Raw genomic sequence first — 8,204 nt, 5'->3', positions numbered from 1 at the left:
GCACTAATCTTGCTGTACAACACTCAGAGGTGACCAGGTCATTGTCAGTGAGTGGCCATATTTTGAAAGGAATCTTTTTTCCTTAACAGTAGGTCTCAACAGTGTGCTTAAAATACTCAGTAAACTGTGTTGTAAACAGATGTGCTGTCCTCCAGGCTTTGTTGTTCCATTTATAGAGCATGGGCAGAGCAGGTTTAGCACAGTTCTTAAGGGGCCTAGGATTTGGGGAATGGTAAACGAAGCACTGGCTTTCATTTAAAACCGACATGTGGATTACCCCTAACAAGAGATTCAGCCTATCCTTCGAAGCTTTGAAGACAGGCATTGACTTCTCTCTAGCTATGAAAGTGCTACATGGCAATTTTTTCCAATATGAATATAAGGTTATTTCATCTACATTGAAAATCTGTAGTCGCCTTCATTAATTATCTTAGCTAGATCTTCTGGATAACTTGTTGCAGCTTCTACATCACCACTTACTGTTTCACCTTGCTCTTGCTCTTTATGGAGATGGCTTCTTTCCTTAAACCTCATGGACCAATTTCTGCTTTTTTTTTTTTTTTTTTGTCTTTTTGCATTTTCTAGGGCCGCTCCCCTGGCATATGGAGGTTTCCAGGCTAGGGGTCCAATTGGAAATGTAGCTGCCAGCCTACGCCAGAGCCACAGCAACACAGGATCCTAGCCACATCTGCATCCTACACCACAGCTCACAGCAATGCCGGATCCTTAACCTGCTGAGCAAGGCCAGGGATCGAACCCGCAACCTCATGGTTCCTAGTCCGATTCGTTAACCACTGAGTCACAACAGGAACTCCTCTGCTATCTTCAAACTCTTTTTTTGCAGCTTCCTTACCTCTCTTGGGCTTCATAGACTTCAAGAGACTGGGGGCCTTGCTCTGGATTAGGCTTTCAGCTTAAAGGAATGTTGTGGCTTGTTTAATCTTCTACCACTAAAATGTTCTCCATATCAGCAATCAGGCTGTTGTACGTTCTTATCATTCATGGATTCACTGGAGGCACACTTTTAATTTCCGTCAACAACTTTTCCTTTGTAATCATAACTTGGACAACTGTTTGGTGCAAGAGGCCTGCCTCGACATGCCTACCTCACTAAGCTTCATCATTTCCAGCTTTTGATTGAAAGTGAGAGATGTGTGCCAGTAGCATGAAGGAGCCAGGCATGAGTATGTGGTCCTTGACGTGCAGGCCCAGAGGCTGCAGGCCCAAAGGAGACCCCACCAGTCGTCCTTTGATCCTTCATCCAGACCCTCATCATCTTCTGTGCCTCCCAGGCCGGGATCCTCTCCTCCATCTCCATCTGTGATGGCCACTAGCTCCTGGCCGAGGCCCACCTCTTTGGACTGTGGCACTTCTGCAAGCCTCCAATCAGACATCACTGCGTTGCCTCAGAGACCTAGGCCAGGCCCACATGCCTGGGCTGGCCTGGGGCATGGCCCTGGCCCACAGCATGGCCACCTTGGCCGGGGTCGCCATCTACGGCCTGGGGCTCCCCGTGGTGTCCCAGGTATGAGAGGACCTCCACTCACAGCACAAATGGGCCATGGGCTCCATCCTCCTCCTAGTCTCTTTTATCCTCTCCTTTGGGGTGGGCTCCTGAGCTTCCTGATCCTTCCCAGGAACCAGGTCACAGTCATCAGTCTCACCCTGAACTTCTGGAGAGAGTTCTGTCCTCTTCTTTCTGAATGCCATCAGTGGCCTCCACATCAACACCTCACCCATATTAACAGCATCACCCATCCTTGGGGCCAGCCTATGAAATTCAGGCCCTCTTCTTCTTCTTCTTTTTTTTTTTAGGGCCACACCCTCGGCATATGGAAGTTCCCAGGCTAAGGATCGAATAGGAGCTACAGTTGCCGACCTACCTCACAGCCACAGCAACTCGGGATCCAAGCCACGCCTGTGACATACATCGCAGCTCATGGCAATGCCGGATCCTTAACCCACTGAGAGAGGCAGGGAACAAACCCAAGGCCTCATGGATACTAGTTGGGTTCATTACCTCTGAGCCACAATGGGAACTCCTAGACCCCCTTCTGAGGACATCAAGTTCTACCAGAAAGTGTGTTCAAGTTGTAACTCTTCTAACATGTGACCCTGAAACTGCCACCTCTTAGCCTTTGGGTGGTTCAGCCAGTGGCCCAGGGGCCTTTGTAGCTGGTCTGAAGCCCAGAGGCCAGTGGGTGCCTCAGCGCCACCTGCTGCACTGGCTTAGCTGAGTTATTAGGATGTTAATTTTACAAGAAGAAATTTTTTTTCTTTTCAGGGCCACACTTGCAGCATAAGGAAGTTCCTGGGCTAGAGACTGAACAGGAGCCGCAGCTGCCGACCTACACCACAACCAACAGCAACACCAGATCTGAGCCGCATCTGCAACCTACACCACAGGTCACGGCAATACTAGATCCTTAACCCACTAAGCAAGGCCAGGGATCGAACCTGCATCCTCCTGGATACTAGTTGGGTTCTTAACCTACTGAGCCACAATGGAAAGTCCAAGAGGAAACATATTTTAAAATATTTTCTTGATCCTGCCTGGGACGGAAATAGACTTGGAAGCAGGTCAGGTAACAGGTGCCCAGGCTGGCTCCACAGCCATGCACAGTTCACACCTGCTCTACTGACTGCTGGGATATGGGCTGTTGGGTCCCTGGGATCTCCTGGATTGTTAGGGGCGGATCATTCTTCCAGTGAAGGGTGTCCCATCAGTGCCTAGGACCTCTTCTACCAATTCAAAGGATCTTTGTGCAATTCCCCTGCTTCAGCTTTGGTCATACCAGGGAGGCAGATTTCAGGATTTCTTTCATAGAGTAGGTTTCCAAACCATTTAACTTTACTTGGGCCCTGGATAACCCCAGCTTCCAACAGCCAGCCATCCCCTCTGGGGACTCTCCCTGTGAATTCAGCCTTAAGCCCTTCCAGGAGGCCCACCTGACTTCTAATACGCTCTCTCCTCTGAGGAAAGCTTGTATCCATCTTTGGTAAGGTACACATACCCCATTTTTTGATCCTAGAACACAGTTCAAAGAGCACATATCTGGAGCTGCTGGAATGCAGGGGGTGGGTACAGGGGGACTGGCCAGACCTCCGGTAATGATTAACAACCACCCTGGATGCAGAGGCGTGGAGGTGAAGGGGACCGGGAGCCAGGAGAGATGTCCACCCTTGAGGCCCTATGCCCCACCCCCACCTGATGAATTCAGGCTTTCTGAGGTTCATTCTTGTTGCCACTCACTGCATGGGGTTGTGGTTTCTGCACACCAGGTCCCTTTTCTGGGTTGGCCTAAACCTTCTTCTAGTGTTTTTGTTTGTTTGTTTGATTTTTAGGGCTGCACCCAAGGCATATGGAAGTTTCCAGGCTAGGGGTCAAATCGGAGCGGCAGCCACTGGACTACACCACAGCCACAGCAACGTCAGATTCAAGTCACATCTGTGACTTATAACACAGCTCACGGCAACACCGGATCCCCAGCCCACTAAGCAAGGTCAGGGACCAAACCTTCGTCCTGTGGGTACGAGTCAGATTCATTTTGCTGAGACATAATGGGAACTCTGATTTTTTTTTTTTTGGTCTTTTGTCTTTTTAGGGCCACACCCATGGCATATGGAGGTTCCCAGGCTAGGGGTCTAATTGGAGCTGTAGCCGCTGGCCTACACCACAGCCATGGCAACTTAGGATCCAAGCTGCATCTTTGACCTACACCATAGCTCACAGCAACACTGGATCCTTAACCCACTGGGCAAGGTCAGGGATGGAACCTGCAACCTCATGGTTCCTAGTCGGATTCGTTAACCACTGAGCCATGACGGGAACTCCCGATGATTTTTTTTTTTTTTTTTTAATTTTGACTCCAAGATGCATGGAGTCCATGGAGTTGACTGGAGAAAAGTATTGTCGCAGAGCTCATCAGCCCAACAGGCTGGGCTGTCATCCCTGGAAAATGGGTTCTGGCTTTTTCTCCCGGGGGCAGCCTACAAGGGGCAAAGGGGGTGACCTTGTCTGCAGGGGTGAGATGCAGAAGTGGGGAGCCAGGGCCACTCGTCCAGGGTCACATAAAGCCAGGACTAGAGCTAAGTGCCCCCCACCAGCAAGATGCCCTTTCCTTTCTGCTGCAGGGAGGGTTTGTCTCTGCTTCTGCCCAGAATGCTCTGCCCTGAGCATGTGGGCCTTGTTTCATAAAAGCGTTCAAATATTTTTAAAAAATAATAAAATAATGTGAGAGATGTCTGACTCTTCACTTCACTTGAACACTTGGAGGCCACTGCAAGGTTATTAGTGGATCCAATTTCAATATTGTTGTGTCTTGGAGTAGAGAGGCCTGAGAAGAGAGACAGGGCATGGCTAGTTGGCAGAGCAGTCAGAACACACACAACATTCATCCATTAAGTTCGTTATCTTCTATGGTATGGCTCATAACACCCAAAAACAATACTCATGGTAATGTTGGAGCCCAAAAGATAGGCCACCCCAAAACATGCCTCAATGGCACATTGATTATTTTGAATTAAAGTTACTTGATAAATGGCCAACATGAGAGGAACACTCTGATTCTCCTCTTTCTCTCCCTGAAAGCAGAAAGTCAGTCTCTCATGTGAAAAGTGCACTCTCTCTGAATCTGGAGGCAGAAGGACACTATATCACAAAGATAGAGAATTCGGGGCCCAGAAGCCTATATACACAAACCTTGTTACTTCTTTAATTTACTGCCCCAAGCCCAAGCATCAGTTAGATTCCTCACTAACTGGGCAACCAAAACCTAAGTTTCCTCTTTTTGTCATTTCCTCATAAATTTATTGTTTCTTTGTCTAAAAAGCATGAACAGCTGCCTGTATGGCCACTTCTTAGGTCCTATGGGAACTCTATGTGCAAGAATTAAAAAACTGGCTCTTTTTTTCTGTTAATCTGACTTGCGTCAATTTTATTATTAGTCCAGCCACAAGAACGCAAGGAGGGGAGAGGGGGAAATTTCCCCCTCCCCAAGAATAACATCAAAAATCACTAATCATAGATCACCATAATGAATATAATAATGAAAACGTTAGGAATATTTCAAGAATACCAAAATGTGACAGAGACACAAAATGAGTAAATGCAGTTGGGAAAATGGCACCCATAGATCTGTTCCACACAAGGTTGCCGTGAACATTCGATTTGTTAAAATAACAACAACAAAGCAAAGGGGCATCAAACCAGGTATGCCTGTAGAAAGTCCAGGGGAAAAGACATGGGGGAAAAAAAAAAAAAAGGTCTCTGAGGCTCTGCAGAAATCTGGAGGGCTTTGGCTTCCGTGGGCTGTGAAACTGGAAGTAAATGGTTGGGTAAAGGCAATTTTACCTAGAACTTCAGAATCTTGGAGGTCCTAGCTGCTTCTGGGGTTAAAATTACAACAGCTACTTGTAAATTCCCTAAAACAAGCCTGCACAAAGTGCTTTGGGAAAACTTCATAGACCATTTGACTTGGGTTCTGAAGTTTTTGTGGGAACCTGTCACATAGACTAGAGGAATGGGGCCTTATGGGAGAGAGAATGGCCTTTACAAAGGCACAGATACGTGAAGACACAGAGTGTTCAGAGAAGTCCCATGTGGCCAGGAGAGCTTGTATAGAGGAAGTAGGGCTGGTAAAGCTGGAGAAGCCAGAAGGGACCAGGTCAGGAAGGACTTCAGCTTTTCCCTACAGGCACACAGGGAGGAAGGCCCACACTCTAGGAGATGATGCTGATGGCGATCCAGCAGCAGGCCCAGGATTTGCTTCTTCTCTCCTTTCTGCCCCTTTATTGCCTCTGCATACCTCTCCTGGCTGTAACCACCAGATTCCGTCAGCAACTGCTTATGTGTCTTGTGCTCTGGGAGACACCGAGCTCCAGGAAGGCCAGACCATGGAGTTAGAAGGATAATATGTCAGTCCTGAATCCAAATCCTACCTCCTTAGCTTACAGAGTCCTTGGACACGTTATTTAACTTCCCTGAGCCTCAGTTTCCTCGTCCTCAGTGTGAGGATAATCATAGGACCTATCTCAGAGGATGGCTGTGAAGACCCCCCGCAAAAAACCAAAACCAAACCAAACCCCAGAAATGCCAGCCTTATGCCAGCATACATCAGTCCTCAGGTAAAGCAGTTCTTGCTCCTACTCACCAAACCCGAACACAGGACCTGCACATCCTGAGGGAAACATAAGGGGAAAAGACTGCTGATGAGGAGGACGACTAGACATAAAAACAGAGGACTCTCCCCAAAGAGGCGTCTTCCCACCTAGATGCAGTCCTGTTTGTGACAGCCCAAGGATGTGGCTGAGACACACGTGGTATTTCTAGAATGTTCCCCTTTGAGAGCTAGAGTCCTAATGCCCTCTGCTTGAGGGTGAGCTGGACGTCACACATCGCTTCTCACAAACAGAAGGAAGCAGAAGTGACTGGGTCGTAAAAGGCATTGTGACTTGCTCCTGCCAGCTTGGATCACTCACTCTGGAAGCCAGCAGCTGCCATGTCCTGATGACACTCACGCAGCCCAAGGAAAGGCCCACATGATGAGGACCTGCTGGCCCTGGAAGTGGACCAGTGGACCTGCTCCAGTGGACCTTTCAGTTGACTACAGCCCCTGATGTCATCCTGACCGCAGCCTCATGAGAGACTCTGGCCACCCAGCTAAGGTCTTGAATTCCTGACCACAGGAACTATGAGACAATAAATGTTTCTTGTTTTAGGCCACTAAGTTTCGGGTGATTTGTTTTGCAGCAATAGAGAACTAATACAGTATCTAAATGCTATACCATTCATTTTTATTTTTAAACTTGGGATTTGACTATTTCTTTCTGACTTTACCCTCCAAGTGATACAATGAATACGCATCCTGAGGTATAAAAATGTATCAGTTACTGGATTAATCATCATCTTTGGTTCGGGTTCCAAGGAATATAAAAGTTAAAAATAAAAACAGAAGTTCCTGTCGTGGCACAGTGGAAACGAATCCGACTAGGAACCATGAGGTTGTAGGTTCAATCCCTGGCCTTGCTCAGTGGGTTAAGGATCCTTAACCCGGCTCAGTGGGTTAAGGATCCGGCTGTGTAGGCTGCAGACGTGGCTCAGATCTGGCGTTGCTGTGGCTCTGGCATAGGCTTGCGGCTACAGCTCCGATTAGATCCCTAGCCTGGGAACCTACATATGCCGTGGGAACAGCCCTAGAAAAGGCAAAAAGACAAAAAGTAAAATTAAATTAAATGTTAAAAAATAAAATAAAAATAAAAACAAATCTCTAGGTACTTAGAACTAGAGAGACAGAGCTGCTGTGGTCTGCAAAACAATCAAACTCTGAGCACCTAAGCAAAATCTCTGCACCCTCCCTTTGAGACAGAAGCTAGGTATAGTGGTCAGAAGAGCTTCCAGTCACCAGCAAGGTACCAGAACCAAGAGCAGAATGGACTAACTCCTTAGAAAAGGGAGGCCAGGTCATGTAATTTATGAAAAACTTCTTCACCCAATTGTGTATTCTTCTTTCTGGTCAGATTTTCTAACCTGAAGACTCTATATAACTGACACTGACCCTTTTATGCAATTTCTCCCCAGGTTCCAAATCTCATCCTGGGTGGTATGCTGTGGGGAAAAAAGCAAGGTCTCAGGGGTAGGAGAGATCAGGGTTGGACTCCTGTTGCAGGCATTCACACCACTCAGCAACTTTCGAGTGCATACGGGGTGCAAGTTCTGCCACTACAACTGTGACTAAAAACAGACAAGGTCCCTGTCCTCGGGAAATGAATACCTAATGAGGGAATTAGATAATCACACAAATAAATGTAAAATTGCACTCAGCTGACAGGTGCATAAGGGGAGGTCAGGGAAGGTTTCTCTGGGAAAGTGGTGCTCGATCTGAGAGCTAAAGGACGGAGAGGTAACTGGGATGGAGTCACTTACGCTAAGCTCCACATCACCAAACGTATACGTTGTTATAGTTCTGTCCTCCCGGAAATGGAATCTGAAGCCAGAAAATCAGGAAGCATTAGCTGAGTAACCTGCCTGAAAAACCCCTCCTATCCCCTACAGGGCAAGTAAACTTGCAATAACCAGTCTGCTTTTTGGCCTAGAATAACATCTTTGTTCCTGCTCCCCTCTGCCTATAAAAGTCGTCGTCTTCTTTTTTTGTTTGTTTGTCACACCCACAGCATGTGAAAGTTCCTGGGCCAGGGATTGAACC

At 47.5% G+C, this 8,204-nt stretch overlaps 1 pseudogene; it reads left to right on the top strand.

Moving 5' to 3' along the window:
* Window positions 267-7,736, top strand: LOC110255555 (annotated as a pseudogene).

This window comes from Sus scrofa, chromosome 9, assembly GCF_000003025.6.
Source record: "Sus scrofa isolate TJ Tabasco breed Duroc chromosome 9, Sscrofa11.1, whole genome shotgun sequence".
In the NCBI taxonomy this organism is placed as follows: domain Eukaryota; kingdom Metazoa; phylum Chordata; class Mammalia; order Artiodactyla; family Suidae; genus Sus; species Sus scrofa.
This window is presented reverse-complemented; position numbering and strand designations above follow the sequence as displayed.